This window comes from Opisthocomus hoazin, chromosome Z (genome assembly GCF_030867145.1).
Source record: "Opisthocomus hoazin isolate bOpiHoa1 chromosome Z, bOpiHoa1.hap1, whole genome shotgun sequence".
Lineage (NCBI taxonomy): Eukaryota > Metazoa > Chordata > Aves > Opisthocomiformes > Opisthocomidae > Opisthocomus > Opisthocomus hoazin.
Genome location: NC_134454.1, coordinates 52,976,683 through 52,990,309, shown reverse-complemented (window position 1 = coordinate 52,990,309; position 13,627 = coordinate 52,976,683). Strand labels below are relative to the sequence as shown.

General features: G+C 43.7%; 1 protein-coding gene across 2 annotated transcripts in view; it reads right to left on the bottom strand.

Annotated features, from left to right (window-relative positions):
* The window catches only part of MAMDC2 (MAM domain containing 2), a 66,878-nt gene that overhangs the window by 36,676 nt on the left and 16,575 nt on the right, over positions 1–13,627 (bottom strand). The window lies entirely within an intron of this gene.

Sequence of the window (13,627 nt, the reverse complement as noted above, 5' to 3'; positions counted from 1 at the left end):
AAAGTGCTAAATGTAAAGCTACATTTAAGCATACCAGCAGTCTCAATGGGATTATTTCAAAATTACTCTCTCGATGGGTATTTTTGGGGGCAGGGCCTAAAACATAACCTTCTCTATAAAAACAACAGAAAGGATGTGATGACAAGCTACAAATGCGTGACAAGGCCAAAAAAAGTCAAAGAAACAACATGTGGAAAAAGAAGGCAACAGTGAATAAATCACAGAGAAACAGAAGCCTGGTCCTGGACAATTTCCTAACACATCAAAACCAAGATCAGGGGAGTAAAATGGCATACAGGAGTTGCAGAAACCTGGAATGCAATGCCAGAAACAAGGGAAACAGAGAGAGAAAGAACATTTTTTAAAAACCCAACAAAACAACAAAACAAGCTAGAGCATCCATGTCTGCAACATTATCCCAGAGACGATCTGGAAAACGATCCTCCTGACCTAGGGGCAAAGTACATCAGACAAATGCCATTCCTGGTACTAATTCTCACCATACAAGGGTCGTAGGAACTGCCAGGGACTGTGTCGAGTCAGTCCTTCACCCAGCAGCACATCACGCTACCCTCTTGAGACTGCCCAGAGTATCCATTTCTTCTTTAATCTCATTTCACTTGACCAAAGAGCTCATCTCAGTTTTCACACATGTGTAAGCACTTGCTTAACTTGGACACATCAGCAGTCGGACTGATGTTAAAAATATTGCTTGCCTTTCAGGCATACCCTCCCCTCCCAAATCCTGCATGAACCTTCCAACTCTACCAAGCCACCTTGGGGTTGCTTCCTAGGAGCTCCGCTATTGCCTTTTCAAAAGTATCCTCTCCAATCTGCATGGACAGTCACTGTCCCCACAAGGCAAACAACAGGTCCAGATCTGGCCTACGAGATTCCCAAAGTCCTCTCCCGTACACCCCGGGGAAGATGCCGGGGGCGGGCAGCAGCTCTCGCAACACCTGATCCCTTGGGCAGGGCATGTTACAGCATCCCCTCTGCATCTGCTCCCCCTCTCACCTGCAGACTCTGTGCACAGCAACCCATTTCTACCATACATTTTTGTTTAACAGATGTAAGATAAACGATTGCTACATACTTAGGGGGTAGACGCAGCCCTAAGCAGTATAAGGGGCTGTGTAAATACAGAAAAGCTGCATTTTCTTTCCCTTTTTAGGGAATGGAATTCTTTTTTGCCTCTTACCATAATTTCTCTTTATATCTACTGTGTCTGGTTTTAGTCTCATGGAGGAATACACAAAATCACGGGTTAAGTCCAAGTAACTTGTTACTGCAGCAGCATATGAAAGAAAAATAAAACAATTTATAAAATAAATATTTAAAAATGGCACCTAATGTGCCTGCCAAATACTTAATCTGCCACTACATAAAATGTGAGTGCGTAAAACATCCGCTTGCATACAGATCTCCAGTTAGCTCACAAGAGTTATCACACACAGCATTTATTCGCTGGCATGTGCTAGTCCATGGTATGCATGTTTTTTCACAAGCACAGAGGATAAAGGTAAATCACCAAAGCTCTATCATAAGTTGAATGCTTCTTATACATCTGTTTTTAACTGATATAATCAGCAATATCCAGTTCACACTAAGAATCTGTGTTTTTAGGCTAGTCTGAATTTGGATCATTTTTCTTACAAAGAAACCTACAATTCAGAATTCATGCCTGGCAATTTCAGTTCATATTTCAGCCCTATTTTTGTCTGCACTTCATGAGAAACCCCATAGGAAACAGAGCCTTCTTGTAATACTCCTTTTTTTTTTTTTCCCTCCAAAAAATGAATTAGTGTCGACATCGGAAAATACATTAACATGAAGACCTCAAATTACTAACTACAGGGACTAAATGGCTACCTGGCTTGCCTGGCTTTAAGACTTAATTATAAGTAGACTAAACTTCTTCTACAAAGAAAGATAGTGATTTAAAAGGGAAAGAAAACCTCTTCGAGTTTCCAGTCTGGATGGTTATGTTACTCTAAACTTGACTCTGCGTTCTCTGTTTGCTGTACACTTGCTCTCACTTGGTCTGATTCCCCACTGATATGAGAGCAAAGATCATGAACTCTCTTTCTAAATAGGGTTTTTTCTTCTGGTTGTTTTTTTTTTTAAAGATTAATTTGACCTATTCATTAAGTATCCAGAAATGGAGTAATTTAATACCCAACCTGCTAATCATTTTACCGTCTTCTGGAAGTTGAAATACATGATTGGCTCCACTGAAATCAATGGAAGCACTGATAGAGAGATTTGTGTGTAAGTTTAAATGCTTTGCTAATCAGGACCAGGGAGCCAGGCACTTTGCAGTATCAAGCACAGAAAATGCTAATCTGGAACTTCTTCCAAATGAATGACGGCATTGAGTAAATGGCCTTTATACTAAGCTGTATTTCAGTAATAGCAACGACATGTCCATTGCTGCAGAATGGAAGGTCTCACAATGCAGACCTCAAAGATTGACACAGAGCAATTGTGAAAGCAAATCAATGCAAAGAGAGGGTTCCTTGGACTAAAGAAGCAGACAACTTTCCACTCTTGTTTGTGGGAGTAACAGAAGGACATTTAGCAGTCTATGGAGAATCTGATGAATGCACAGTCCGGTGGCCTGAAATCTCTCCTTAAAAATGTAACATGCAGCTTCAATTTGCAGCATGCCACATGATTTTTTCCCTCAAAATCCTCCTCCTCCAAATGCCCATAGCACTTCATTTATAGCAGTCATTCAGGAGTTATCAAGAGAGGGCTACTCTTCAAAATCACAGGAGAGCCAAAGAGAGGTAGTCACAAAATGCTAGGAAAAGCCCGATGACACAGAAACACGAGCATACAATTTCTGGCAATTCCCTAAGCAGTCTATGGGGCTGTATGGCAAGTAATGCACTTTGTACCCACATTCCTGTAATAACCTTTTACCTACAGTGTAACTTCACTGTCTTCTCCTGACAGTTGAATCAAACTGTACAGGACCAAGTACGCATTCATTTGTACATTCCTCCCTTTCCAAGCAAAATACTGAGCCCAGGAGGGATTAGGACCCAGCATTTCAAACCTATCCCTCCTCAATGCAACTATGCATTGCGGCAGTAAGACTCACAAAAAGTGACCTTTAAAATCCTTCCGTATGCATGTCTCTCATCTTGCTGCTCTAATAAGCAGTTCCGTACAGAGTCTCTCTCAATTACAGTTGGTGACACATTAACTCTGTGAGTCATTCACCCAAATTCTCTAAACCTATATTTATTTTTTTTTTGAATTTACTTACCGAATAGGCATCATTACCTCAGTCAGCAGTAATTATATCAGTGGCTTAGGGAAACGGGGGTTGAGACCAGCAATACTACTTTTTCCCCAAAACAGTGCATAAACTACACTGATTGCTTTCTGTGTAAGTAACACAAACAAGACAATATGCCAGACACTGGCTAATAAACTAAGCCAAATTCCATTGACCAAATGAAAAAAAACAACTGGGATAAGTAAAATTGCCAGTTAGCTTTTCAATTATATATTCCCTTTGTAAAAATTTGGAAGTGTAACCACAGACATGTTAGACCATTTGGGGGGTTTGTGTATCTGACACAGCTGTTCGCTTAGTTCAGCAACAGTGCAGTTTTACAAGAAAAACTGCATGTAAGCAGTAAGCTCCAGGAGAAACAGTGTTCAGGAAATATGAAACAGAAAAAGTCTGGGAATTTACATTTGATTAGGCACTCATTTATACAGAAAATTTGCAAGAAATATCTTAAAGCTGCCAGTCACATTTGGATTTTCTCTGTATTTCCCATGCAGAAACAGGAAAGAATACTACCAGCATTTCTTAGGACAAAAACTGATCTACTGATACCCTCTCTGAATCTCAGGGTCCGGAGTTTGCATGGTGGCGTTAGGGTTTTTAAAATCTTCTACTGCCCCCCCAAAAAAAAGAAAAAAAGAAAAAAAAAGGCAGCAAAGCAGTTAATTTTCTAGGACGTATTAAGCCTTCTTACATCCCCAGGAAAAGTTAATTAAAAAAATTAATGATACATCCAGAGACTTATGATTTTGCAAATGGAGTTTGCACATGGAGGCTATGCCTGGGTATAGATGAGGCTTAGATGCAGGTTCAGAGTTTGAGTTAAGAACACAGAAATTCTACCAGCTACTTCCTATGAGATTTTGGGTGCACCAGATAGGAAAGCTTCAGTCTCAACACTCCGCTTTTCATTCGTTTTCAGTAGAAAGTGAACTTTTCACTTTTAGTGGACATTTCTTGCTGCCAGTTTTTCTTGAAAAACAGAACTGTGTGGATCAACATTAAATTTGTTCTATCCACGAAAAGTTGAGGTTTTCTTAAAAAAAGTCTTCCTCTAATCAGGAACAGTCACTGTGCATTTTGGAAAGGGTTTTTGGAGTGAAGAGCTGGAGGGTGAGGTGGGTTTTTTTGAGTTTTTTTTTAGGCAGTGCCTTAGGAAACCAAAAAATTGCATGAGCAAGCAACTTTTCACTTGGAAGCAAATGTTTTACCCTACAACTCCATGAAAAAAGTAAAAGTAAATCCCCAAGCTGATCAAACACACAAAAGCCTGCACAAACATTTCAACTGGGCTCACAATACTATGCTGGGATTAGAGAATCATCTTAAAATGCAACGATTCAGGCGAATTTCTACAAGAAGTAAAATTAATGCAGTTTGTAACACATTAATACTTTTTGACCTACAAGTAGCGGGCGGTTACCGGAGCTGGAGGTCTTTGCAGCAAGTTTTGGTCCACGCAGCCTTGAAAGCTATGCAGCATATCCACCACGCCGCACACGGGGCTGAGCACCAAAGCCTGGCCAGCACTCATGAAGGTAGAGACTCAGTCCCGTGGCATCCAGGGCGGTGCCATGATTACATCTGCCTGACCCCTCAGGGCATAACTGGCATTTTCATCCCCATCGAGCCGCAGATGGCTTTATTTCTAGTAAGCTGTTAGATTCACACCGGCAGAACTGCATGATATATGCTGGACCCAGTTAGCGCGTCATCATAGGAAAAAACTTTTTGGCCTTTAAACCTCATTGTCTCCTCTGTGATTTCTTAAAAGCAGCTCTGTGAAAACAGCTGAAGGATGGAGAAGCAGGACGTGGTCCGTGTTTGTTGTCTGCAGCAACCAACACGTGCTGCTACTGCCAAGGCTTCTCCTCCCCTTGTGTCCACAGGGGCACCTCAAGCCTAAGGCTGTCACTGTTCTGCAGCAAAACCCCGTGGTCCTGCCTGGCCCTGCCAGCTGCACGAAGCCCCATCACTGCCTGGGCCCCAGCACCCTCTGACATCTGCTACCCAGCTTCTTCAGGGGGAACAATGCGGTTTCCAGGCAAATTTCACTAAGCGGAGTAGTATTTATTAAAAACAAAAGCGTTTTGTAGAAAAGCAGAGCCTCGGGGGGTGAACGCGGGGGCAGTTCGCTCAGGCAGTCATGCACCTTCCTCCGGATGGGCTGGACAGACGGACAGCCCTGGCAACAGGGCCCCCCCGCCAGCTTTCTCTCCAGCTCACCTTACTTTACAAACCAAGTCTCCCTCTGGGGACTGGGATTTATCCTTTGACCCTTGCCTTGCTGCGGCCACCAGACTGGGCCAGAGAGCTCATGTTTCCCAACCCCGCGGGATGAACCTTCAAAGGCTCCTTGCCCAGGGGAGGGCTTGGAATAACTACCAGCCACACCTCCTGCCCTGTTCTTTGCTACCCCAGAAAGTTCACAAATGCAGCTGTTTGCAAGCCTGCCAAAAAGCATAAAAGTGATACAATTAGCTTTGAAACACTGTTGTGACTGAAGTGCCTGGTCGCAGCTACTACCACGCTGGCAATGCCTTCCAGCGTGCCGGCGAGGGTCTGGTGAAAGTCGAGCTCGCGCTGCTGCCTCCTGCTTCTGATTTAGAGGAGTTGCTCCGCTGCCTTGGGGATGCCCGAACTTTTGTAAGAGTCCTCTGGCAACAGCTGGGTCCTCTCCTTGCTCTCCCTCTTGAAGTACCAAGATCCTTACATCACGCACCAATTACACCAGATCTTCTTTGTTCCAAGCACCAGCATGTGGGATTGTTTTCTTTCACAATGACCTCACAGATTTTTATAGACTTTTTGAGTTTTCTTTCTGCTTCCTTCAGCCAACCCATCGGCACCAGTTAGCTGTTGTTCAGACCACTCAGTTCTGCTTTTCACACTGTTCATTACATAATTTTGACAATTTTTTTCTGCTGACACAAAGGCTGCCAGGTTCTTCTCTGGTATCTCTGCTTTTCCTTGCCACAGCTCTTTTAAAAAGCCACCTCTGTGATTTCTATTTAGCTGGTATATTTGAGCAGGACGTAGGTAAGAGCTGGCACCACAAGATTCTCTGCTGTGAATTTCTGAATTGGAAATAAATCGTCAAAGCCTTTTCTTTTTTCTTTGGCATCCTAAATCAGTTTCCATTGTCCCTCAGTGCACAGGGAATATTAAAGATAAAAACCAGATAAAGTAGAAATCATCAGGCATCTATTTGTTCACAGTGCTTATCTCTTTCATTACTAGCTCTAACCGTTTGCTAAATCGTATTTCCACCAGGATCAAACGCACAGGGAAAGCACTGTGATAGCTCTGCCAGCGCAGCTGCTTGTCCTGGCAGAGTGCATCACTGGGCTGCCTTCCTTCACCAAAGAATACGAAATTTCACTCCTACAGCATTCCCTTGCATTATGTTGTCTATTTACTTCGTTCATTGCTCCTTTCATTTATTTATGCAGATGTACATGGTATGATGTGGTAGAGTATGCCTGTAACATGTTGCAGGCTCTGCTTTGCATTATGTGCTCAGCACATCTCAGCCTGCCCATGGCAAACCTACCCATCCACACTCTGCACAGCTTTGGCACTTTTTTGCAGAAAAATCCATCAGATTTGGAAGCCAGACCGAACTGTTGGCCCACATCCCACAGCGGAACCAAGACCAGGAAGTTGATGAGCCAGACCATGAGACAGGGGACTTGTTGTTTTAAGAGAGGGGGTTTCTGGGCCCACACTTCTCCTTGGATCAGAGTGACAAGCACAGCCACAGAGAGTAAGAGTTTGAGAGAGAGAGAGGAAAGAGACACTCCAACCCAATCAACCCTGATTTGGTTGCTGCATGTCAGGATTTTCATTAATCTGGAAGATCATGCTTTTGTGCTTCAAAAGCAAAGACTTTTTGGTTGAGAAACTTCCTTTGTGTGCTCCAAAGGGGTTAAGCTAAATGTCGGTGGTGCTCACCATGTAAGCAAAACTCTGAAGCAAACCTGCACTCTGCCAGGGAAGCAGAAAGACTCTGGTCATAGCAAGCAGCGGCCCCAGGAGGAGAGGACAAGAGAGCCTTGGAGCTGGGGCCCAGGGGTGAGCAGGAGCCAAAGTCTGCCCAGCACAACTTGGCTTAGGTGCACGAGGGAGTGGGGTCACAGCGTGCAGGAGGGTCCTGGGCCAGGCTGCAACACTGCCCTTGGGGAAATGGAAAAAAACCTCAACCAGTAGCCTTCTGGCATACATCTGCAAACCACAGGGATACAGTCCGTGAAAGATTATAAAAGCAAAACTCTTGTACTGCATGGATCTGCTCTCTCTGCATCTGCCAAATCACTTGGCCTACTGCATTACCCTGAAAACCAGCTCATCTGCCTAAACGCTTATCTGTCTCTCCCACAGCTCAACTAATAAAATCTAATCTTTGCCCACAAGCCTTGTCCCTCCAAGGAGCGTTATAAATGTGATTGGCCTATATAAATCACATTTACTCTGATACTCACCTGGGTCCTACATAGACTGAAATATTATCTGGTTTCAAAATATTTGATGTATTTATTTGGTTTCACTGGCTTCAGAAGTTGAACCTCTCTGAGTTCAGTTTCCTGCTTTCCGTAGGCTTGGTGGGTTTATACTCTTTTTTTTTTTTTTTTTTTTAATACCAGGATCATTAGGATGACTGGCAGGCTCATGGTGGGCCGATCAGTGATCTCATGTCACAAAAAACAAACAGAACTGCTAACATACGAGGTACATATCTATATCCATGTCCTGAAATAGCTGTCTACCGAAAGTGCTTCCAGGTGAGCTAATCAGATCCTGACGGGTGCTAGCAGCAACCTGGTAGAAGGTCACCTGAGGGAATTAGCCTAGCCACACCATCAGTTTCCAAAAGCTGTTGGAGGTCGCTCTCTCATAACTTGTTTATCACCGGCTGCTGCCATGGAAGCCCCTGAGCTGCTGCTGTGTTTACTCAATGGCCACTCTCGAGTAATCCACTCCAAGCCAGAAAGCATCCGCAGTGACTCATCCTCTGCCCCAGCAAGCTTCGTCCTGGACCATTAGCACGCAATGGTGAAGGTTCAGCACCTGCAACCACAAAACCCGCAGCCAAGGAATATATCTCTTGATGTTGAACATCACAGCCACCAGAACCATGGCTAATATTTCCTGGAGCTTTGCAAAACTGCATCCAGCAGTTAGCCACTTCAAAGACCAACACTGTCGGCCTCCATTTACCAGGGATGCTTCTAGGCTTGCAGTCCTGTACATCATTTCTGCCCCACAGGCGGCTGGTAGCAACTGAGGATGTGTGTGAGTGTGTACAGGCAGACGGAGCCAAAATCCACAAAACTGGAGAACAGGGGTTTTTCAAGGGTTTATCAAAATAGCCCCAGGTTAGATAATTGTAATCTCTAAAACATCTCACGTATATTTTAGGGGAATGGAAAGTAGTTGTACATTTAATCCTGAAATCTACATTTGCTATTTGAGCTTTAAGTATAACCTGCTGTACCATCATATTCATTAGGTATCGAATCCCCTACGCCCAAAGATGTTTGCCAAAGGATTTTTCATTCAAGTATAATGCATCCAGATTCCTGTCTCTTCCCTTCAAGCAGAAAGTACACTTCAAATGATACGTATCCATGCTCCTGCAAGGGAGCTCCTTTCGACAAACATGAATGATGACTTCTGGCTAAGTTCCTTTAAACAGAAACTGTTAAAACTGGCAAAATTAAACAAGAGGTTAATTTCACAGCCCAGGAAGCCTGGAATTCAACTTATCAAGGCTACTCTGAGCTTTGGTTTTTTTCTTCTTCAATTATAACACTCTCTCTCTTTTTGTTGAGTGGATAATTATAAAAATAAGATATGCTACAAATCAAAAGGCAGGAATGAAAGCTTGCTTTTTTTTTTTTCCAGAAACTTGCCTGTACTTATTAACCCCAGAATGACTTTTCAGTTTTTACAGGGATTATAGAAAATTGCACATTGATAAATTTACCACTGGTCTCAAAGTTCAGAAGATCTCAAAGTATGTTACAGGATGATGTGGGCCTCTGCGTGGAGAGGCTGATGCCCTATAGCTCCCTCCCCTCTGCCTCGGTAGTTGCAGTCCCTAGTATCACTGGAAGCAGATTCAGTTGTGGAGCTCCGGCTCCGAGCAAGACGTTTGAAGCACCCAGAACTAAGGGCACAGGACGAAATGGATGCCAATGAATTTTATGAACACTAAGGCATTTAGGAGATTTAGGAACCTGTGTTCTGCCTCCACAAGGTATCCAGCTGCTGACTGTAATTGACAGAGTTTTGATACATTTTAACTTCACTGGGCTTTGTGTTTTAATTAAAACAGCTGGCCAAATTCTTCTTCAGGACCGAGTCCAAGTCAGTGAATCAGCTTATACTTCTGAATTCATCTCAGGCCATCGGATGTCACCCGGAATACGCACAGGGCTCTGCCATCTGTCTGGCCCCGTCCACTCTTCTCACGTCTGTCATGTTGCGGTGGCCTCTCTGCTTCCCCTTGCTAGGCAATGGTCAACAAACGAATTCCTTCAGGCAGCCCCTTCACATGCTCCCCAGCTGCCCAGGGACACTTGTCATCGCATATGCTCAGATGTTATTCTTAACACAGGCCCCAAATATTTCCATTTTTTTTCCTAGATAATTTTGGAAGTGAAAAGCTACTGGAACTTTTGGGAAATTTTAGCACTTACTGCAATGTCATCCCAGTGAATATCCAACATTATACTCAGGCATTTGCTTGCAAAGGCATTTAGCATAACCCACTTGAGCTATAAGACACATTTATCGAGACAGTAACAGCACTTGAGATACAAACTGGTCATTGGAAAATATCTATCAATCTGACCCTGCCAGTGCATGACACTGTTTCCTTCAGGATATCCTCACTGACTCCCATTTCACTGCCAAAGTAAGTAAAAGCTTGTCAAAACTTTCCAAAGTATTAAGAGGTTATGTGGCCTTCATTGCAGTTTTTTTGCTATTATTATTTTTTTCCCTAATGCATTATTGAGGCTATTAGGCCTCATTCTACTTACTTTACATCCTAAATGTCCTAGTGTGATCACACAGATGTTAACGAAGTTTAGGTAAATCCATAAAACATCATTTAGACTAACTACCTTTGTGCAATTCAGCTGCCAAATCTCACCAGCCACTTAACACTACGCACATCCCTTGTGAATGTGCGCCCTGGTTCATTGCTCAGAATTGTAATCAAAGGACCCCAAAAGGCCCCGGCAGATCCAACCCCGCATCCTCCCCCCTGGCTGTTAGTGCCCAGCAGCGGTCACAGATGGATGGTGCGTGAATAATTAAGTATAAAACCAGAACATTGAGACTCTCCCCGCCCCATGCCCTCTCAGTCCCTGCTGCCCTATTTTGGAGTGGAGGACTGCCTCAGCTGGTTGTGGTATCAACTGTATCAACAGATGAGCCCAACTGAGCAGCATGTGCCTCGTACTAATTCTAAATAAAAACAAACCATGCAGAAAATAAACCCTGCAGAAATAACTTTGCTCTATCTGCCAAGCTTTGTGTGGTCTTGCTAACAACAGTCTTTAGTCCAGTTTTTCTGAGAAAGTCTTTCAGTGTCATTTTTGCCATAAAGTATAGTTCAGAAGTTACTTGAGACAAGGCAAATGCTGGAACGCTTGAAGGTGTCACCGAAGTTCATACAGCATCAACAAACACGTTCAGCACTGGTCCTGACACACTTTCTGTATGTTTACAGTTTCCCCAGGAACAGTGAACTCAAACTGCCTACAGTTGCATCGGGGGAGGTTTAATGGCCTCAAGTTGCATCAGGGGAGGTTTAGATTGGACATGAGCAAAAATTTCTTTACTGAAAGAGTGGCCAGGCATTGGAACAGGCTGCCCTGGGAGGTGGTGGAGTCACCATCCCTGGAGGCGTTCAAAAAACGTGTAGATGTGGCACTTCAGGACGTGGTTTAGTAGGTATGGCTGTGTTGGGTTGATGGTTGGACTTGATGATCTTAGAGGTCTTTTCCAATCTATGGTTCTGTGATTCTCTCCTGGAAAAGTATTTTCTGTGAACAGGCAGACTTCGGGGTGGAACGGGAGCCAGGAAGGCTCCCACACGCCACTCCCTGTGCCTGGCAGCACCGGCTGGAACCCCGGCATGCCCGGCCAGTCACTGGCAGTGATGCACCGCCTTCATTCTGCTGTCATGGAACAGACTTTCAAGTCTTAAACTGTCCTGGCAGCTGATCCCACCAGTTCTGCCTGTTGCCCTGCAGAATCAGAAACTTGGGCTGCCTGCAGAGAAAGCTCGCTGTTTACTGAAGAAATTTGAAGCTGTACTCGCGCAAGACGTATCAGTGGATGTCTTTGAAGTTACAGAAGCAATTAACTCCTTATTAAATGTTAACAAGTGATTAGACTAGCTCCACAGCCTTTATTATTTTGGGTTCAAATTTCACACATATGCCACCTGTCTCTTAAAAGTGAAGGTGTAGGGCTGTCTTTTGCAGCCTCTGCTCCAAGCTATAAACTCGACTAGCATTGACAGCTGCTCTGCAGCTCACACACAGGAGATGTTTGCCGTGAAGCATGCTATCAGTGCAACTTTCTGACGTGCCGCCCAGCCTCTCCCTTTACTGTGGAGCAGGAGACAGGCCTGTTTCCACAGCACAGCGAGGGCAAAACTCCCAGAGCTGCTGCTCCTCCTCCACACCTCAAAAGCTGAGAGTAAACTAGGCCACAGGGGTAGCTGCTTGCCAAGTTTTATCTTGGAAAACAACGGAAATATTTATGGCCGTTGGGAACTTGGGGGAAAAAAAGGACAACTTTCCAGTGTGTGATACTGAAATAACCCCAAGCACTGAGCCAGTATTCCTATAACTGCCATGCTCTGAGGGAGCAAAACACAAGGTCTCAAACACCAGTCTTCAGAAGTCTGGTCTCTGATACTACCAAGAAGCTGATCCAAGCTGACCTAGTATACAACAACCATCTAAAGCCAAAAATCTTCACACTCACAATTTAGGAAAATGTGGTTTCACAAGATCACTGCAAACCAGAACTTGGCTATTTAGATTTTATTTTTTCATTCAAAAAAGAAAGATGCTAATGAAGGAGAGGCAATGCAATTAGGTACTTCTTTTTAAGAAGCAAAAAAGTACACAAATCTTTAGAGAGCAAGGGATACAGCAAGCCACACAAAGAAAGCAACCAAGCAGTGATATTCATATACGTAGTTATTTCCTTGCTTTCAAAAGTGCTCTATTTTATTTTCTTTTTCATAGATTTTTTTTTTCCTGTGCTGTTTTTTTAAAAATCTGCCTTAAAAAAGAAATCAAAGACTGCAACATCTCTTACATTGTGCAAATAAAGTAATTGTTTCTTTGTTGTGCTTCCAACCCGTGAGGCAAAGTATAGGAATATTAACAGTCAGGAAACTGTCCTCGAGAAATGCCTGTGGTTGTCCTTGCAACCCTCTGGGGAGGAAAATGGCTCCGCTTGCCAGCTATTCTCAGACCCATGAACCAAGCTGTTACAGGAGAATATAGACTGATTGCAGCAGGGAAGCATACGACGAGTTTTAAACCTGCTTTCCTCCTCTACAACTCTGTGCTATGTTAAGCCCAGTCAGGAGAAAATTAAACCCACAGAGCTTTACTGAAAACAGATCTAACAGGGTAGTTCAACCTCTGCTCAGCTATTTCATGATAGAACAAACCCTGTAGTACTTCTTTGTATCTCCCTCCATAGGTAATTCAGTAGTATATGAGGGCTTAAATTTTGCATGAGATACAAAAATGGAAAGAAAACGGTATGAACTGAAAAGTTTTTTTAATCATGGCCTGAGGGGTTGCCAATGGACCACTGGATAGAAACTGTAAGCACACGCTAAATTATCTCTTATATTAAACAAAAGTTGTGGCTGCCTGCCAGACGATGAGAAATAACTGCATGGCAAAGAGGCCTGAAGATAGGCAAGTCAGTGACAGGCAGAAGGCTGGCAGCTACCGAAACCTGCTGCACCTTTGTGCAGATCTCTTGGAATTTAACATTTGTTCTTTGTATGCAGGAAATGTGTCACAAGAAGCAGTTGGCAACCTCATTCGGATGGAAAAGGAGTCCTCCGGTGCAGGATCTCAGGCAGACATGTGTGTTCCCTACTGACAGATTTTTGTGGTTAAAACTGATGAAGACATTCCCCATCAGGCACTCACCTACAGAGCACAGTGCACAGGCTTGCTGTTGTTGGTGTGACCTGCACACTGCGTAAATGCAGTGTCTCCTTTCAGGCCCCATTACCTTCTTTACTCGTTTTCTGAATCTCCAGGA